The 19,991-nt window shown below is 49.0% G+C and overlaps 1 long non-coding RNA gene and 1 pseudogene across 1 annotated transcript; one reads left to right on the top strand and one right to left on the bottom strand.

Annotated features, from left to right (window-relative positions):
• Positions 1 to 6,095: 6,095 nt before the first annotated feature.
• On the top strand, positions 6,096 to 11,361 carry LOC144146328 (uncharacterized; annotated as a pseudogene).
• A 1,158-nt stretch (positions 11,362 to 12,519) lies between these two features.
• On the bottom strand, positions 12,520 to 19,767 carry LOC144144428 (uncharacterized). The gene is made up of 2 exons (XR_013317254.1): positions 19,542 to 19,767; positions 12,520 to 12,731 (listed from the first exon to the last, which is right to left on the bottom strand). It is a non-coding gene; the product is annotated as an uncharacterized LOC144144428 (long non-coding RNA).
• Positions 19,768 to 19,991: the final 224 nt, after the last annotated feature.

A 19,991-nucleotide genomic window follows, 5' to 3' on the forward strand; every position in this document is an offset into this window, starting at 1 on the left:
TTTCGACGAAAGCTTTCGACGCCATTTATCTGATCATTACGCACCGTAATGTTGTCACTGTACAATTTTTGTATACCTTTTATTTCATATGTTTCTGGCGTTTAGCGATATTCATTATCTCTGAAATGCGCATGTTGGCTGTGTCTTTCATGAATTGCTGTACCTTTGATTGTATACATACCTACGTGCAGTAGCTATAATACCGTTTTTGTTAACTTCAGTTCACATTCTTGACTTGTGTTTTTCCTTCTTCAAACATTGTATTTGCTGTGTTTTGACTTCTTACTTGTGTTTATTTTCTTGCCTTGTGGCATTTTTTTGTTTCTCTGTCGGTAGTTCCCCTTTACAAATTATGTGCTCCCCCTTACGCTATGCCCTTCCATGGGCCTGTAAGGTATCCTGAATAAATAAATAAATAAACTCCCGTTTAGATCATGTTCATCTTATAAATACCTTGGTGTTAACATTTCAGCCGATCTTACATCTATGACAACTCACACTTAGCATGTAATTGCCAACGCTAACCGCATGTTAGGATACCACCAAAGCAGCTTTTGAAATGCCCCTCCATCACTTCCATTACTGATATACAAAACATTAATTCGTCCCAAGCTCGAGCATGCCGCATCAGTGTGGGATCCATGTTCCGATAGTCTGACTGGATCACTAAAAATGATAAAAAATAACTCTGTTCACTTTATTATTTCGAACTGTAATCGCACTGCTAGCATAACTTCGATGAAATATAACCTTCAACTGCCACCATTATCCTGTCGTCGAAAAATGTTCTGTCTCTGTCTGTTTCAAAAATATTTTATCAGCCACTACTCCATCATCAGCTTATTTTGCCTCCGAATTTTACCTCGTCTCTCTTGGATCATGCTAATAAAGTTGGAATACCATTGTCAAGAACAAACGCAATTTTTCAGCTTTTAATACCCAATACTTCAGTCAAGTGGAACAGCCTTTCTTCATAACACAATGACTAATAGTGTATAATTACGGGGTCTTTTTTATTTCTCGTCTCATTTCGATGCATTTGGTAATATCGTATAATTAAAAGCCATCTTGTTATCTTTCTACGTGCTTTACTATGAGTCAGCTATGTTTGTTTGTTTAGAAGCCATTTTTGTGACCTTTTTTATTTTACTGCTTTTATCATTACTTTACTGTAGCTAACCACTCCACTCCCCCCTTATGGCCCTGAGGGTACTGGAAATATATAAATAAAGTAAGCAAATAAATAAATATCCTAATTCAAAGTTAGCGAAAAGATATCTCGTAGACACAAGGCTGTATTGGTTATGTGCTCAGGGAAATAAAAAATTCCCCCGCATTTCCCCGAGGGGGAGAATGTGAAAGTGCGAATGCACGGTTGTCGGCCCGCTTGCGGCGCTTGCGCTCGGCCCCCGCAGCCCACCGCCTCGCCACCTTCTCTTCCATCTCTTCCATCGGGTTTGTAGTATCACGTGTACACCACGCAGTTATCAAGCCGCTATAACGCCGCTGAGTCGCCAACGCACGCCGCTGACGACGTAGTTTGAATGCGATAAAGATATAAGGCGCGTCACTAACACTGATATCACCGTCGCGTCCGTGGCTTGGTCGGTAGAGCGTCGCGCTGCGGCCGCAAAGTCCTCGGATCGAAACCTGGCGCCGGATGCTGTTTCTTTTTTAAATATAGAGGAGCACTGCGGACGCCGACGCCGCCGACGCCGCCGCCGCCGCCGCCGGCGGTGGATGGTTTGGGGTCGCTTATAAAGTGCATTCGCACTTAAAATACGAAGCGGTGCTGCCCATCGCCCCCATTTGGCTCCTACACGCGCAAACAGCTATCAAAATTTGTGGAATTCGCTGTACTGATGGAAGTGTCTATTGTTTCAGCCATATTTTACGTCAGTGGTGCAAGCACAGATCGTCCGACATTCAACCCAAGTGCTCAATGTAATGCATTCTTTATTTTCTTTTCACATTCAAAAGTTCGGTCCAAATCCCGCAACACTAATCAAACCCAGCGCGCGCACCCGTCGCGGTCGGCGAGCTAGAATAACAATTGGAAGGGAGGACCTTTGAGCGTACAACAGACCTCGCTACTGGACTGTTCATCAACTCATAAAACCGGACATCTTTGCTTACGTTCACAGCATTCACAGTATCAGCCTGGGGCTATTAGGGAAGTCACCCCCACAAACAGCGTGGTTGTAACCAGTGTTCTTGCGAGAACACCGTAGTTGTGACTTCCCACTGTTACGAACAACTTCGAAGAAAAGAAAATGGCGCTCTTTTGACGTGCCAGAGCCCTCCTAATGTACATAACATAAAGTAAATTTTTTGTGTAGGAGATAGATAGGTGAAAGCATGCTGTATGGGGATTTATGTCCTCCACATGATAGTCTGAGGTGCTGCCGGGCTCGTAATGGGTTAGATAATAAACTGAGTAATGTTATCTAATAGCGGAAGACAAGAGAGACAGGGCTGGGGCATAGAGAGCTGTCTCCCTGATACTCCTTGCTGAAGAGAAAAACGACGGAAAATGAAGAGGCAGATAAACTGCTAAGGTTGGGCGTAAGTGGAGGAGAACAGTGTAGTATAATGTTTAGGAGAATATAAATATGCTAAAAGAAAAGAAGGCACACAAGAATGGCAACAATAATTCTGCTATCGAGATCTACAGACAGCTTTATTTTTACAGTGTGTTTAAACGTTTCGTTTACAATAGAAAATACCCTTTCCTTTGGCGATAGGGGAAATCCCCCGTGTATACACAAAATATATAGCAAAGTAAACAAAACTACACATGAGCATTGTAGTACTAAGAAATAAAAGGAATAAACACCAGCGTACTCTCTGGAAACAAGAAATATAGTGAACCTTTGCTAGTAAGAAGAAATAGGGCTCGGCATTGATTAAAATTTTAATACGATTAATCGCAGGTACTCATCTATTAATTGATCGATTAATCGGTTGGTATAGTTTATAAAGAGGAATAAGACCAGATTTAGTGTTGGAAGTCTTTTTTGCTAGCAGGTCATCAACACGGAGCAGCCGAAACCATGTTAAACATTCCAACATTTTGAGGCAATAACGTGCACTTTGTATGTCGAGGTAGGCTAAATAGACCTCTACCTCGCGTGGTACAGACGTAGCACGAACGTACGTTCAACTGGCACTATTTGTCGAAGGGGTGAACGAGGCCGGCACCTCTCGCCTTCGTTGCCACAACATGCGGTTGGTTGCGGTTCAAACCATGCTATTATAGGAACAGGTTGTGGCTATGAAAGGCGATGCCCTCAAACATTTACGCAGAGTTTTGGGGTGCTTGACATCTGGTCGACTCACCTCACGCGAGTGGAACCAATTAACTGGTTAAAAATTTAATCGCAAACCATGCGTTAATTGATTAATCGGTAGGTTAACCGATCGATTGCCCACTCCTAATATAGAATGTATTTACACCGACCCCTTAGGATGAAGGATCCCGACTTGCGGCTACGCGATACATGAAATGTACTGGTCACTGAATGATGTAAATTGTTTCAATGAATTTAACTATTTGAACTGGAGGCAGAATTATTTGTTGGAAACTGCTTTCCGAATTGCGCGTTCCCTTGCGGTAAGCAGTGTATCTTCTTGAGCTTGTGTTCGGCGTTTATGCTATAGCCTTCGACGCCGTGTTCACTCAGCTTGCCCTACTTCCTTAGCTGCCACTTCGTTTAGTCTCAACACTCGAACTTTATTCTTTAAAACTTTCTATGCAGCACATGCGTTGCTTTCCTTTCATAATTCGGAATCTTGAACAAAAACGGGAACAAAGTAGTTTTCTATAAATGCATCATTGTGTCTAGCTTATAAGTTCCCTAAACTGTGCAGCGTGTGCAGAAAACACAGGAAACAAACATGACGGGTTTCTCCGGCACCATAGGTCAACTCAAGTTCGTGAAGAATAATTTGCCAAATTTTCTTGATAAAGATCGTGCTGAAAACGTATCGAGCATCCACACGGTAACTTTTGGCGGATATTATTCACGCCTAGCAGCTCATAATTTGGGATGTCTTACTTTACGTGCCAAGAATAGTAAATGCGAAAAAAAGCGGGATAGATACAGTTGTTCAATAAAAAGTCGCTTGGGGATGACTGTAATGATATGGGTTGGTTGTGGGAAGGGAGGGGGGGGGGAAGGGAGAAGGGCAGCAGCGAGATGCAGAACAAAAGACGTTGAGAATAAACTGTAGAGAACTACTAACAATAAATGCGCATAGCAATATTAGAAGGAAAGTACCAAAAGAAAAAAAGAAGCAAAACAGAAAGTAGTGCGGAGAGAGAGACCACCAAATCACCAAAAAGAAAAATAGAGCATGCGCGAAGAGAGTTCACCTGTTGCCGCTTGTTAATATTTAAGAATTAAAAAAAAATGTTTTTCAAGTTAGGCACCCGCAAAAAAAAAAAAAAAAAAGCAAAATTTTGTCTGCAAAAATCAGTTGCCACTGTTGACCCAGAATCCGAGGAAGTAGCGCTGTTAAAGCCTACCTCGCGTCGTGCACGAGACAGAAAGCTAGCTGGCTGCTGTTTTTCGCTCACTTGCGGATCGACGACAGCTGCCCAGCTAACGTTCTATGTCCTCGCGCAGAGCGCGCGCCGGGCACATGAATTTTCCCACCAGTTACTAAATTTTAACGAGCATTTCGCTTTGTTCATTTTGAAGTTAACAGCATCATTTCTTGCCGACGTTTCATGAGCCAAGAAAGTACTCTTTTCTTAAAGCACAAACTTTTTTGTATGCTGATTATTTATAATGTCGAGAGGGATGTGTGTTTATAGCTGTGGGTTTGCAATCACTTGATTACATTCGGAGTTCCTGCAACAGTTCCAAGAAAATATAACGTATTTTTTGAACGTATGGGAAAGTTTTAAAATATAAATACAAACTTGGTTAGCACAGTGAACGTTTTTATTAGGTCATCAGATGTAAGGCCTGAAACTAAGTTATGCCATAGCCACTGGAGTGTTATTTGATTGCGTCCCTTGCAGTGGTGGAAACGTTTCTCTTTCTCCGACATGTGGCTGGTTCTTCCTGTGGTTGTGGTGGCCCCGGCCGTCGGTGTTTGCGAGGTAGCTTCTTTAATATCTGTTGTAGTGGTGATTTCGTTCAGCGATGATTGCGGCAAAGTGACGGTAACGTCAGTGTGGTTTGAAATGCACTCTCCGTCATGACAAACGACGGTAATGTTCGCATTGGGTGCTGTTGGGCCATCCCCAGTGGTATAAATTTCTGTGTGATTAAGCTGAAAGTTTGAGAAAAAAGAAGTGTAATAATTTTGTAAAGAACTGGATCAGTAACTGTATAATAACATCATCTTTCAATTGGGGTGCACTGTGGCTGCGGAAGTGCCGGACAACGCCACAGACCGGGCGAAGGTTTCCCACGATGCACCTTACGTGTGTCTCGACGTGGTCGTGCTGGGCCAATCACCAAAGGCTTTCGTGGACTGAGGTGCTGCCGTCAACATTTTGGACCGTTCTGTCGTCGCTCATGTGCCTCACTTAATCCAGTCCGCACCAGCCACACGGTAGCTTGCCTTCAACGGAGCTAATGTATAACCGGTTGGTTATGTGCTGCTGGATGTGAAAGTTCTCGAAGGCTCCAGCGTGTTGAGTTCCTTGTAGCCGAAAGCCAACTTTGGCAGGTAATAGTCGGATATGGCTTGTGTCAACAGGCTGGTATCGAAATAAGATTTTCGCCAAAGCCCAGGTGCATGCTGCGTGAGGACATTCCTGCGCATCCTACAGCTGGTCATTGGTCCTGCCTACCTGCACTAATGTTTGCTTTCGTCGTACGTCTCTTGCTGCGTATACATGCAAGCTGGAAAGCTCTTGTTGATCGTGCCTTCATGGGCTTTTCCGCAAAAGGGGCACCCGGATATTACATCGGAGCGGCAGCAGCTGTTAGCACAGGTTTTCCGCCAATGGCAGGGACGAGGGTGGAAGCTGAAGTACAAGTCAACATGACTAAACACGTATTGTTTGAGCCAGTGGTTCGCTCAGCACTATTTAAGCGAGTTGCCAGCACACCAAGGCGGCGGCGGAGCACGACACTATGGAGTGCTACCAGTGCCACAAGCTGGGCCACTTTGCCCGCGAGTGCTTCAAAGATAGAGCCGGCGGAGGAAGCAGCGGCGGAGGCCTGGAACCACGCGGCGTGTTACGGGGTGGGGGCGGCCGTGGTGGCTGCATGAACTATACGCCACATATCAAAGAGAAGTGCTACAAGTGCAACCGGATAGGCCATTTTTCGAGGGGCTGCAAAGAGGCTACTGACCGGTGTTGCCTCTGCTATGGAACCGGCCACATCTCCAAGGACTGCCAGTACAGACCGGAGGAGATGTGTTGCTACAACTGCGGCAAGATAGGCCACATCGCCCGCCAGTGCCAGGGGCAAGAGAAGACGTGCTACATCTACCAAAAGCAGGACCACATATCCAGGAACTGCAAAAAAGGCGAGCGAAGGAGTGGTGCCGCAATGTCTCCCTAGTGCTACCTGTTGTTGGGAAATGACCATCCCACCGCTGGCACCACTGTTGGGAATGAGCATCCCAGGGCGGTCGCCAAGGTTGTGACTCGCCTTCCTGCTCGTCACTGAGGTTGGGAATCAGCCATCCCGACGCTGTCTCCGCTGTTGCGATGTTGCCTTGCTCCGTCCGCTATCGACGCGGCACAGAGCAGAGCGACGAAGTCCTCGAGCCGACGAAGAGTTGAAGTAACATTTATATACAGTATTTACAGGGTAAGCAAACGTTACATCATTCGCACAAAGGCGACAGCACCCTTTCACTCGGTGCTTCCGAAGAGACTGGTGCCGGAGAGAAGCCGCCGAGGAATGCCGACGATGAGAGCCTCCGGGCTTCTTTTATAGCCCGGGAGTTCGTTGTGGCCCCAAGAAGTTCGAAATGCTCCAATCAGGGCTCTCGCTGCCTGAAGTTTGAATTCCGACGAATGGTAGCGAAGCGGTGAGTCAGCTGCGCCGCCAATGGGGAAAGGGAGAGCGATGCCGCCGCCGTCTCCGTGACCTCGCCTCCGGGCGTAGCGACATGCCCTTGTTTGGGTCGTTCTCCGCTGAGGGAATCGGCCGCGCCGCACCGTTTCGAGATGCAGGAGTCGGCCGCGCCGCAGCGTTTCGAGATGCAGGATTCGGCCGCGCCGCAGCGACAAAGGGAGAGGCGTGACTCAGCCTCGCTGTCGGCGCGTCGCCTCGTGCAACGCCTTTGGGCCAGGCGCTCTGGCACAACAGCACCCCCGCCACCAGACAATGCGCCGTGAAGACGAGCTGCCTCCACGTGGCTCGGATGCTGGGCGCGCTCGTTCGCCAGGCTCATCCAGGTACACCTCCAGTGCCCCAGGAAAAGGGCGGCTCCACCAGGTCCCTCTCCTTGAACAGGTACCGCCTGCCAGGTCCGGATCACAGGTACCACGCCGTGCTGCCCAGGTGTCTCGACCAGCTTCGTCCGGCTCTTCCGGTCTGTCCTCAGCACCGGTTGCTCATCGTTCTGGAGCTTGCAAAGAACCGACCGACAACAGGCAACACCCAGCGCAAGCAAGCACCCTCTGTCCTCTGTCAGAACACCAGACTCAAAACGTGACAAACTCTCCTAGCTAAGTGTCTATCCCCAATTTGGACCCTCTACACCAAGAGGCCCATGCGGGACGTAAAACTCTTAAAAGAAGAACTCACACTAAGTGTCAAACGTAACACACGACATTAAATGATAACTAAGGCTGATTACTTGAAATCACGCGGTGCGGAAATAATCAACTGAGGCAGCAAATGAGGGCAATAATTTTGCTCCCATCTACCTGCTACGCTAAAATCTGCTCATGAAGAAACGAAACGAAAGACACGGGGAGGACGAAGGCGGCCCTACTTAGAACGCCCAGCCTAGTGCGTCTGCGTTACCGACTACAGAGCACGCAAACTTCTGCACTGCCCACACGACGCAGCCACATTCCTTTCCGGAATTACGGTTAGCCTCTTTCCTGCAAGTTAGCTTGCGGCTGAAGTACAACACTGGTCGTTCCCGGCCATTCGCATCCTCTTGGCATAGTAAAGCTTCCATGCCACGATTGCTCGATCGCACTGAATAACGAACCTTTCGAAAAGTCGGGGACCGTTAGAACTGGCTCCTCGCTCAAGGCTCGTTTCAGCGCTTAAAACGCGTCCTCCTACTTTGTGTCCGATTTCACCCCCACTGGCTCCGTCGTTCTGAGAGCGTCAGTAACGGGCTAGCAAGTGTGGAGTGATTTCTCCCCTAAGTCTAGCCATATCCAGTCAAACCCGAAAAAGTCCTTATCTCAGACTTAGTCGTTGGTCGGCGATAGCTTACGACTGCGGCTACTTTACGACTGACGGTCTTCGTCGGCCGCGCTACCACAACCACCTGCCTTAGTTACGTCACTTCGGCGCAACCTATGTGACACTGACTGTTTGACTGATAGGCCTGCTTCTTTGAGCCTGCTCAGCACGACTCTAAGACGACATGCTCCTACCCAGCGCGTACTCTGACAGGCCACGAAACACCGATCCATTAGTTTCGACTCAAAAGGCCACACGGCGCGCGTTTGATACCGAAGCTCAACATGACGGGTCGGACTGTCCGAACGGGGAAACTAAGAACGCAGCCTTAGAACTAGCTCTTCCCCACAGGCTAGTTTCGTTATTCGAAACGCGTTCTCTTTCCGCGGTCATATACAAGCCTCGCAAAGCTGACGCCCGTAATCTCGCGCGGAGCTGACTTCAAGGCCAACATAGCGGCCGGCACGCATGCCTCCCAATCGCGTTTCCGCTCATAGCAGAAAGCTCTGAACTTTCGCTTTCGCACTGAGCGTCTTCGCTCCACTGGCTTGAAATGCGGGTGAAAGTGCCCCACCTTGCTTTCAAGCAAGTCATCGCGAACTGGGGACAACATCGTGTTCGCCTCGCAACGCTCGGCCACCTGGGTTTCCCCGCCGATGGGGATGGCGCAACCCGCTTCGGCCGACGGCGGCTCGATTAAGCTACTGCCAGAGCTTTCGGTCCGCTCGCCGCTCGGCCTTCGTTGCTCGCTCGTCTCTCGTGTCCCGCTCGCAGGCTTAGCCACAACATCGCCAGAGTTAGAGCTCGCACCCGAAGGAACACCTTCTGTTTCCGGGGGCTCTAGCGGCTTCGTCTGGCTAGCCTCGCCGTCCAAAGTTTCCCGCGAAACCTCGCTATCTCGCGCACTGTGCGCGATCCTGTTGGAAGCCGTCTGTAAGGCCTCCTCTGATTCTGAGCGTTCTGCCGAGATCGTTGAACCCGAGACCGACACATGAACGCGATCAGCGGACCCGCACGGCCCTCTATCGGACGTCTCAGCAAGTGCGTTATCTACTTCAGGTACGCCATTGCTCTCCGAGACGGCGGTACGGTCTCTAACGTCACTCAATACGAGCTCACCGGATTTCTCCGTCGGCCCTGTCGGCAGCGCTTCGACCTTGAGCTCGTCTTCGCGTAACGGCTGATCGGAAAATGGTGACAACGTACTCTCCGTGTCGCCCGGCTCCGTTTCTCCACCGAAGGGTTTCACGCAAACCGCCTCAGCCGCTGGCGGTTCGACTAACCTACCGCGACAGTTTTCGGTCGGCTCGCAGTTCGGGCTAAGCTGCTCGGCGTCCTTTCGCGTCTCGCTCGCTAGGGAAGAGTCAACATTCTCCGAGAGCTTCCCCGCTTGCGAACTCGTAAGTGCCTTGCACTGGCCACTGCTCGCGGACTCTGCGCGCGTTTCGAAATCTTTATTTCGAAGCGGCTTCTCTGCCTCCGCGCCGTTCTCGCTTTCCTGGCTCGCTTCTCTGTCCAGGAATACGAGTGCGGTCAGGTGCGGTCGCTTCGCCTTTGGCCTTGGACGCTCCGTCTTCCGGCCCTAACCTCTCCACAACGAACAGCGGCCGTTGGTCCTGACTTCTCGGACCGCTCGCCTGAACTGTTTTGGACAAGTCACGCTAGGCGCCGGCGAACCCTGCCGGAGCTCTGACTCTAGCCTCATCAACTCGAGCTCCATTTCGGCTAGCTCTCTCTCTAATTGCCTTTCGGCTTCCTCTCTCCGTTTCTGCCTTTCGGCTTCTTCGCGCTCACGGCGCTCTTTCTTTTCGGCTTCCTCGCACTCCCGGCGCTCTTTCTTTTCGGCCTCCTCGCGCTCACGGCGCTCTTTCTTTTCGGCCTCCTCGCGCTCACGGCGCTCTTTCTTTTCGGCCTCCTCGCGCTCACGGCGCTCTTTGATATCCTCCCTGGCCTCATTGACTTCCTCAGCCGTTACGTTCTCCTTCCGCATGATCTCAAGGATCGCATGCTTCCGTTTCGCACGGCCTAAGTCAAGGCCCAGCTCCTCGCAAATTTCGATGAGTTCCTTCACTTTAAGGTCCTCCATCGTTTGCACTGGCCTCTTGCTGCTTACCCGCTTTAGAATTCCCTTGCCGTTCCTATACTATCGAGCTACTAGTAAGGCACGCGCAAGTAATTCTCTACGCTCCTTTGTTTACCTCTCGGCACTAGCTTTGGTTTCAACGCACTTTCTCTAGGCTTGAAACACTTAAAGCTATACACAGTGCTTCACCCAGCCCTTCTCTAAACTACCATAACCTGTGCTAGAGAAGTCTGGTGAACTGAGAGAAAACGTCGAGCGCTTACCACACCAGGTAGTAGCCGTTGCCGGTCGATCCCGCAGCTGCCATCCACTGTTGGGAAATGACCATCCCACCGCTGGCACCACTGTTGGGAATGAGCATCCCAGGGCGGTCGCCAAGGTTGTGACTCGCCTTCCTGCTCGTCACTGAGGTTGGGAATCAGCCATCCCGACGCTGTCTCCGCTGTTGCGATGTTGCCTTGCTCCGTCCGCTATCGACGCGGCACAGAGCAGAGCGACGAAGTCCTCGAGCCGACGAAGAGTTGAAGTAACATTTATATACAGTATTTACAGGGTAAGCAAACGTTACATCATTCGCACAAAGGCGACAGCACCCTTTCACTCGGTGCTTCCGAAGAGACTGGTGCCGGAGAGAAGCCGCCGAGGAATGCCACAGAACAGGGAGGATTTGCCTCGCTGTCGGCGCGTCGCCTCGTGCAACGCCTTTGGGCCAGGCGCTCCGGCACAACACTGCGGCACACTGGGCCACACCTCGCGGGACTGCACCAACAGCGACCGGGACGACATAAAGGGCTACATCTGCGGCCACATGGAGCATATCAGCCGCCTGAGGCCGGCGGCACTGACCCGGTCGCCGACGTCTGCGACCGGGGGAACGAGCGCGGGCACATAGCGCATAACTGTTTTGCCGTGTGCGCTAGGCAGTTGCCGTGAGCGCTCCCGTGCGCCGTGACCATATTCCCCTCCGTTCCAGAGGTCTTCTCTTCGGCTTTTTTGCATCCCGCCCCGGGGGAGGGGGGAAAGTGTTGTGGGTCTAGAATACAGAGACGCGAGGAGGACAATCCCCCTAGGGCTGTGAGCCAGTTAGTTAGAGATATGGGCTGGGGAAGATGAAGATGAAGACGGAGAAGAGACAGCGGAACTGACTGGTTTGTATGGGTGATTAAACCTGTTACTGTTTTCCTGTTAACCGATGTGTCCTTGTGAATAGTTGCCCGTAGCATTATATATATATATATATATATATATTTATATGGGTTGGCCGTCAAGAAAACCTCGGAAAGTAAAGGGGGGAATGCGGTAAGTCATAGATGATAGAAGCAGATGAAGAATTTTTTGAGTCGGAAAGGAAGTTGTGTAAAAATGCCTGCCGGGTGGGATCAGAACCAGACCGGCATTCTGGAGGTCGTGGGTTCGGATCCCACCCGGCAGGCATTTTTACACCAGTGTCTTTCCGACTCAAAAAATTCTTCATCTGTTTCTATGACTTACCGCATTCCCCCTTTGCTTGCTTTCCGAGGTTTTCTTGACTGCCAACTCTTATGCTGTCTTAATTAACCGAGCCCCTCATATATATATATATATATCTTTATTTATACTTCTTCAGGAGGCAGAAGAAATATTTGAGACAGGTAAGATGGTTCTCGGTGATTTATCTATGGCGCTTGTTCAGTAAGCTTACTGAGACGAACACATGTCTCTTGCAACGTTGGGCAAGCTGGCTTTGATTTTTTATTAAGGTTTATCATGTCCGTGCGTAAAACGGCAATATGTACCTATTTTTATTTCCCGGTCTCTCAGTGCGTTCATCACTGCGGAGGTGCTTACTGAACCAAAATATTTAAAAAAATTTTTAAACCCCATGTAAATGGGCTTTTATATTCAGCGAATGTCGCCTTTGTGGGGTTGATGATATTGCATGGGTTACAAATGCAGACAGCACAGCCAAGGCCCTCAAGAGAACGATCATCCAGATGGTGACCCCGTGGCAAGTTATGGTCTTTTTGTGAGCTTCAAAACACACAAAAAATATCTCCTCTGCATTAGGCAGCTCCGTTTTCTGGCAACCTCAGAAAATAGCAACAAATAAAGTACTGGCAATGTTATATTTTTATTCTGCGAAAGTTACCGGGAAATCCATTTTATTCACTACAGAATCATATTTGGAGGTGTTCTGAGCAGAACACTGTGGACCAGCGCAGCTTGAATGAACAGGGTTCCAACGTATGGACATCCTTCCCTTTAATCTTTGATTGCGCTACGGGCCAAGGGCATGGCGACTGGATTCGCAGGTTGGCCGGGAGCTGGAATCATTGAAACACGAAAAATAAAATTTAACACAGGCATATCATCTGTGCTCACTCTTCCAATCCTAGACAGAAATGGCGGTTGTTTTTCTTTTTCTTATTTTTTTTTACAGATGAAGCCTCGAAATGAATGAAAAACAGGTTTGCGAGCACAGAGACAGTGTGCAACAAGGCCAGAGCAGATTGTTGGGCAAGATGATTACATTGGCGTTTTACTTTAAAGTAGGATGCTTGGCGTGCGCGATACCACGCCCCGACTTGCTCAGGTCTCAGAAACACCCGAATATAACATCTTCGAGGCACAGGGCTCCATCCTGGGAGACCCTTAGATTCTAGGCGTTGGATATGGGGACCCCAGTACCGGTCGCTTCTTGGATTTTTGCGCGAAACTGCTGCAATTGTGTACCTTTAAAACTTCATGTTATACAGTAGGGCAATCTCTTGCACTAAAAAATATTAATAATGACGAACGCGCGCGCTGAACCACATACGGATTTTAGGACGCCTTACTCCACAATGCATCCAAGTAAAAAGAATGGTCGAAAGAAAGAGTGAAAGAAAAGATGAAATTAAGCAAGAAAGGACGAAGGAAAGAAAGAGATTAAGAAAAAAAAAAAAAAGTGGTAAACAGCTCGCTGCCCCTGAACCTACGACCTTCGGAATACGCGTCCGATGACATACCTACAAAGGTGCAGGGGGTGGTCTGTGCGTTCCTTCGCTTTCTGTCGTCAGTCGGAAGCAGTCAACTGGCGGCCAGCAGCAAGAATCCCAGAACTGAGTCCCTCACGGTAAGCCTCATTCTCAGTTCTGATTCCCGCCTACGAAACACGGCTGATTTTTGCAGCGGAGTTCTTATAACAACTATTTTGGGTTTCGTGGATTTATCACGTGCAGGAGCAGACACTCCCTAGGCTCCACCTCTCGTTGAAGTGCAAAGCGTTCCATAGCGCGAGGAGTTCGCGTGTGTGCATTAGTTTGTTAGTTTGCGTGCTTGCGTGCCTTTGTTCGGCTTCTTGCCTTAACTCGACATGTTGTCGCTCTCTATTCTGAATTTCACTTATTTGCAGCCCTGGTTGTGGGGAAGCCGCGTATAGCTCGGATTCTCGAGGAGCATCGCGCCTGCAAAGAGCTACGGCAAGAACACAGGCAAGAATGGAATCGTCGCCCTCTGGTAGGAAACACAATGAATATCGTGCATAAAAGGCCAAAGGCATGCGGAAGGTCAGACAAAACGCACAATTTCGCTTCAGAAAAGCCGCCACAAAGACGCAGGCACCACTTAAAGCAGACGCTAAATTGAAAAGCGACTTTCTGGGGAGACAGTTTCGATGTAGTTGCACGGTGTATGATCAGCTGCAGTTCGTGAACTTGTCCAACATCAGCAATGTGCAGAATCCTGAAAAGCGGGATCGTTCATTGCAAGCGTTGTCGAATCCCTTTATGCCAGGGACGCCTAAAATTTCAAAGTAAACGGGACGTATGAAGACTCTGAGCTTAAAGATGCCGGATACATGGTTGGAAACATCGCATTTTTTGTTTTGTTGTTGTGGTGGCACGCGCCGCAAGGTTGATTACGTTTTTCCAACCTCACCATCGTTTTCTCTATGAATTCCGTCTTGTGAATATGCACTCTATCTTCATTTCAATGTTTACGTTGGGAATTTACCATTTCTGAAGCGGAGCGGAATAACCCATATATACCAGATTCTTTCACAATAAGATTCCTTCACACAGTAAGATTCCTTCAGTACGTTCCAACAACAAGGAACACCACCAACTTTTATTTATACCTTTTCTTTTATTCTCTATCGCTGTTGTTTGTTTACTAATTCCTAACAGGATTGACCCATGTTTCGTTCATTTCAATATTTACATTTAAATTTATAACTTAGTCTTGTGAAACTATCTCACCCCCATGATAGGTAGGTAGTACCAGTTCACTTCAACATTGAGTTCAGGGTAGGGGGGTGGCGGAGGCCCAAAGGGCCCCCACGGCGTCCATGGCTCTGGCCGTGACGGTCTCTTGTTGTAGCTGCAGGTCAGAGCCATCCAGAGCTTGCTCCCAGTGAGATTGAGAGGGGAAAGGGGGGAAAGAGTCGCGCAGACACTGACACACTGAGTGGCAGTGTGTCCAGCACGGCGACCGAGAGAGAGTGAGGGGAGGCAAACTGCTGTGGGTGTGTGTGCGCAAGGAGAGTGCGGTGTGCGAAAGTGTGGGTTTGTAAGAGCTGCCACATGTGCGCTGCCGGTGGAGTAAGTGAAGGGCGCGGGAGAAGTAGGTTCCTGCGGAGAAGGCGGTAATGTTGAGTTATGTCCCTGTACGTGAGAAGGATCGAGCGAGAAATTTCGGGTATGCCGTGTGTAGGCGTAAAGGAACGCGTGTGTCCGGGATGTCAAAGCTCGGGCGCGTTGGTGAGCTGTCTCATTACCACCCACGCTGACGTGGGTCGGAGTCCACAGCAGAGCAGTATCACAGGGTGGGAAGTTAAGGCAGTAACGGAAACGACGCACTTCTACAATTTCGAATGGCAATTTGAGATTGAGATAAAATTTAAATGGGGGTAGATAACTAAGTAAGAGCAAAGGCAATGGCCGCTTCACCAGCTGTTACTGAAGGGGTGGTGGCCATTGTAGCTGAGACCGTAGGGGATGTTGGAGAATCGCCAATTACAGCGAGTGCAAAGGCAGGGTGGGTGGGGTATAGGCTGCAGCATCTACGTAAAGCGTGTGCTCAAAGGGAGGGTAGCGGGAGAGGTGAAATTTGGCGCCGGCTAGACAACGTCGGTGGTGGTAGGTTGGGTGCTTATTTCGCGTGATCAGGTTAATGAGGAGACGTGCGCGGAGAATCCGGGGTATCAGAGCTGGAGGGTGTAGTTAGCATGGATACTCTCAGGTTTCCGTTTCTTGGGCAATCTCCGCCTGAGTATTTCGAGAATGAGGGAAACTACAACAAAATGCTGCATTACACGGTAAGCGTACTTTGTCTAATATTTGCCGTTCCGGTTTATCATCCTTCGGTTGCCGTTCCCCCTGTGAATGGGCTTACTATCTTTCATTTTACTCGAAATAAATGTTCATTCCTCCTTCTCTGATTTTCTTAATTACCTATCTTATTGATTGATTGGTCGATTCAACTTGTTGACGTAGTGTAGTGCCAGCGTTGGTTAGCTGTTCTACGAGCACAGTTGAGTACACTTTTGGTGGTGTAGCCTATTCTGGGCCGCTGAGCGAAACTCAAACAGCGGCATATTCATTTTTCGATGGCTGGGTTTCTCCACATTAAGGGATTAAAAGCAAAGAGCAAGCACACAGAATCTCTAGAGGCCAACTGTCACGTGAACGGATGGTGGGGTTGTCTTTAGCAGCTCAGAGAGATGGACGCAGGAAAGTCGTTGACAGGTTTAACATAACACCCATTTAATGCACACTCGAAAAACCCCAACGCGAAGCACTAAATAATTAAACTACACACAAATGATAAACACTCAAACCTCTAACAATCCCAAAATACAATTTAACTCTAAACCCAAAGGTCTCTACAATAAAATTCTACACAATTAGTTCGAATCAAGTCATTCCATCACTCTTTAAGTGACCTCTATAAACCACAACTCCCTAGTTGTGTCCTACAACAGCGTCCCTTATGGACTGGCCTACCCCGCAGCCGTCAGCGCTGACGTGTCGCACCCGCTGCGTGGCCGCGACTCCGTAGTAGCCGTCCTCGTCTCGCGTCGGTGCCGGCGTTCGATACGCACGGTCGTTTCTTGGACGGCGTGGGCTACTCGCGTCCTGACTTGTTTTCTCCGTGGCTACCCCCTGGTAGCCGCTCCAACTGGAAGTCCTTGATGCCGGCGTTCGACGCACGCGGTCATCCCATGGGCGGCGTGCTTCCTCGGTGGCTACCCCCTGGTAGCCGCTGCCGCTGGAGGTCCCAGGTAGGCTCGGCACGAACGTAGCCCTTCGGGGCCGTCGAGACGAAGGTCGACGGAGCGTGGACGTTGGCCGCAGGTGCCCGACTGCCGCCGCTGGGGCCACGAAGACACAGGCTCGTGGTGTGCCTAGGATACCGCAGCCGATGCGAAGTCGGCCCGTTCCCGCCCAGGCTTGGCAGGTATAGTCGTTGGCCTGGCCACGTCCCCGTGGCTCGTTCTTTGAAGCTCACGTGCTCCTGCCGCCTCCTGGTTTCTTGCCCACCGGTTCTTGCCTCCCCCTTCTCTTTGTGCACCTTGCTTTTATCCGCTCTGGGCTCTCTCGTGGCGCACTCTCATTGGCTCCTCGCCTTTCCCATGTCCATAAATGGCCATCACGCCACTGGTCTCCTGCGCAGCGTTCTCTGATAGGATGACCAGTGCACTGCCATATTTGCCCATGATGCTTCGGTGTTGCGGCGCTGGCGTTCGCTCATTGGTGCGTTCTTGGCGCGCACTTCAAATTTCAGTTGCTTTGTTCTTTCCTTCCACTTTTTGGTGGGGTTTTGGTGCATCCCCTCTCCGTTGGTGCCCTGGCCCATGACACCAACATCGACTCAGAGGACGATACCGCTATGGCGAAGACTAGGCGGAAGGCATTTATTCAAAACAAAGTATTGGACACCAACCCGTTGCCCCTGGATGCAGCCATTGGGCAACAGTGCGGCCAAGTGGCATAACAACGGTCATGGACCTTACGCCTAGAACGGCTGATTATTTTTTCCGGCTAAGCAACCCTTAGGACTCCCCTAACTGCCAGAAGAGTGGTACTGGGCCCTCTGCAGAGCGCTACAGGTCCTATGGGAATGTTCAGCGGTGAGTGTTCATAGATGACCCTGCCTGATGAGGACACTCGGCCCGCTACAATCGGTGGACTTGCACACATTGGACCCATCCGCTTGGAGCTTCACCTGAAGGAAAGTAATGTCTTGGCACTCTGCCTATCTTTATCACAGGAGCAGGAATTGAGGACGGCTTTTAGTTGCATTTATTTCTCACGATATTCTCTCCCCCCCCTTACTTCATATGCTATTTTCGGCTCATGACCCCGGCCTTGGGTCATGTCAAGAGGGCGTGTAATTTTCAAATGAACGTATGTAATTATTATTGCACATGATCGCTTTATATATTAATTAGTTAATGTATTAATTTTGAATGATGTGACTCTGAATTGCCAGTCTGCAGCGGGACTTATCCCGCCTCATAGGCAATTACCCGAGCATTCATCCACTCTCGCAGCTTATATAGGCGATATTTTAGCGGGGTCACAGTGTGGGTCTTCCGTCATTCGCTTGGTCGATAGGTCTATTGGCGGGTTGGGGGTCGAAAATAACCATTACCGTTGTAATGATGCCAGTGTCGTAAGAAGCTAAATATAAACCGCCCCAACTACCGTGTTGTCTTCGTCGACACACGGTGGATCATTATGCAGAACAAAGATCATGGTCCATTGCTTCTTCGTCGACGTACGGTACTGCCAATAAGATCAATATAAACCATTCAAGTTATCGCCATTGATCATGGTAACTATACATACCTTCTGTGTTGGCGCAGCAGGTTAGCCAAGAAAATAACTGCTAAAATTTTATCTGTAGCCGCCAATGCTGGAGATTAGCGAAAAAGCAAGGTGTAAACCATTATGAATAACACCTGTTGCAACACCGGAGTTGTGTTGGCAGTCAATCTCAACTCTCAGTTGGCAGTCAATCTCAACTTAAGTCAGGCAACCACAGCTGGGCTGAAATCACAACATAGTATTTTGATCGCGTACCGACATTGCTAATCGACTGACTCTGCTGTGTTATCAATTATAATAGGCAGTCAACACAATGAACTTCAATAGGAATAAAACAAAATGGATTTTACAGCCTCAAAGTTGAGTCTAATACGCGTGTAAAGTATTTCTCACCGCATATTTGGCATGCTGTAATACACCCAAACAGCCCGTAAACATTGATTGATTGATTGACTGGTTGATTGATTGATTGATTGATTGATTGATTGATTGCAAAGTTTAACACCCCCAGGCTTCACAGGCGATGAGGCGCGCCGTAGTGGAGTTGGTTGGTTGGAACCAAAAATCAGTGGCGCGTATAGTGGAGGGCTCCAGATTAATTTTGACCACGTGGGGATCTTTAACGTGCGCCGAAATCTCGAACACACGGGCATTTTTGCTTTTCGCCTCCAACAGAAATGCGGCCGCCGCGGCCGGGAAGCCCCTCATATTGTAACGTGGCGGCAGAGCCAATGACTCAAACGATGGTTGAAGGATGAGGAACGATCTATTTATATAATTTACAATGCGGCCATAACAGCGCGCGCTGGGACCCAGCAACTTGTTCGTCGTCCTCGTCGTCTTCTGTGATGAGCCGTGGCAGTATAGGGCATTGGCCGCCTAGGTGTCCCGTGACAATATTGATTTTGGTGTCTTATGCTGAATCATTAACGGGAAGAACTTGACTTGGCGTCACAATACGGTGTACCCTCTCTTCGAAAAAAAAAAAAAATCGGAACCGCCCACTCAATCTATGAAGAACGGATGAACAAAAGATTTTCGCATCCGAGGCAGCAAATAAGGGCAACACGAGGCAACAAATACCGAAAATTTCACTTATTGCTAGAAAGAAAGTACTGAAGCTTCAGCAACAGCATTCCGATAATGTCAGTTATGCATGTCTGGGCCATTGTATAGTAATAAGTGTTGATTTCCTCCTTGCAAACCATCTCTTAAACTGATAACCAGCGTTCCACGATGGCTAAAGCGGCGAATGTACAAATTGCATGTTTTCGTCACTAAGTCGGGTAAGATATAAATTACGATAGAAAAGGAGCAGCTTACGTTGGGGCGTATCATTAAGGGGAGGTTGTGGCGGCGCTTCGTCGTCAGGGGGAGGGGTGGTAGGACCCTCTGAATGTTGCCCTGGAGCTTGATGAGAAGGGTTTTGGATAGATATGGCAGAAACGCTAATCAGAAAAGCAGCAAGAATTACAATCATCGCCATTGTATTGGCGTGTGTTTGAAGCGAGTATAAGGATTAACGTCGAACCGACAGTTCCCTTGCAGTGAACAATATATATGCGCGGAAAGGGGCTACTTAAAAAAGCTAGAAGAGATGGCGTGCATCAACAAGATTGGCTCTTTCTCCTCCGGCCTTTTGTGGATGCACTTATGGAGGCGTAATAGATTGGCTGGGAAGCAACAGTGCGACTGAATACTACTTTATTTTACTATGCGTGCCCTAACACAGAGAATGTCAAGCACTGGCCCATGGGCTCACTGGCAATATCC

The sequence above is a fragment of the Haemaphysalis longicornis genome, unplaced genomic scaffold (assembly GCF_048455015.1).
Source record: "Haemaphysalis longicornis isolate Haplotype H1 unplaced genomic scaffold, Haemaphysalis longicornis Haplotype H1 scaffold_7, whole genome shotgun sequence".
Lineage (NCBI taxonomy): Eukaryota > Metazoa > Arthropoda > Arachnida > Ixodida > Ixodidae > Haemaphysalis > Haemaphysalis longicornis.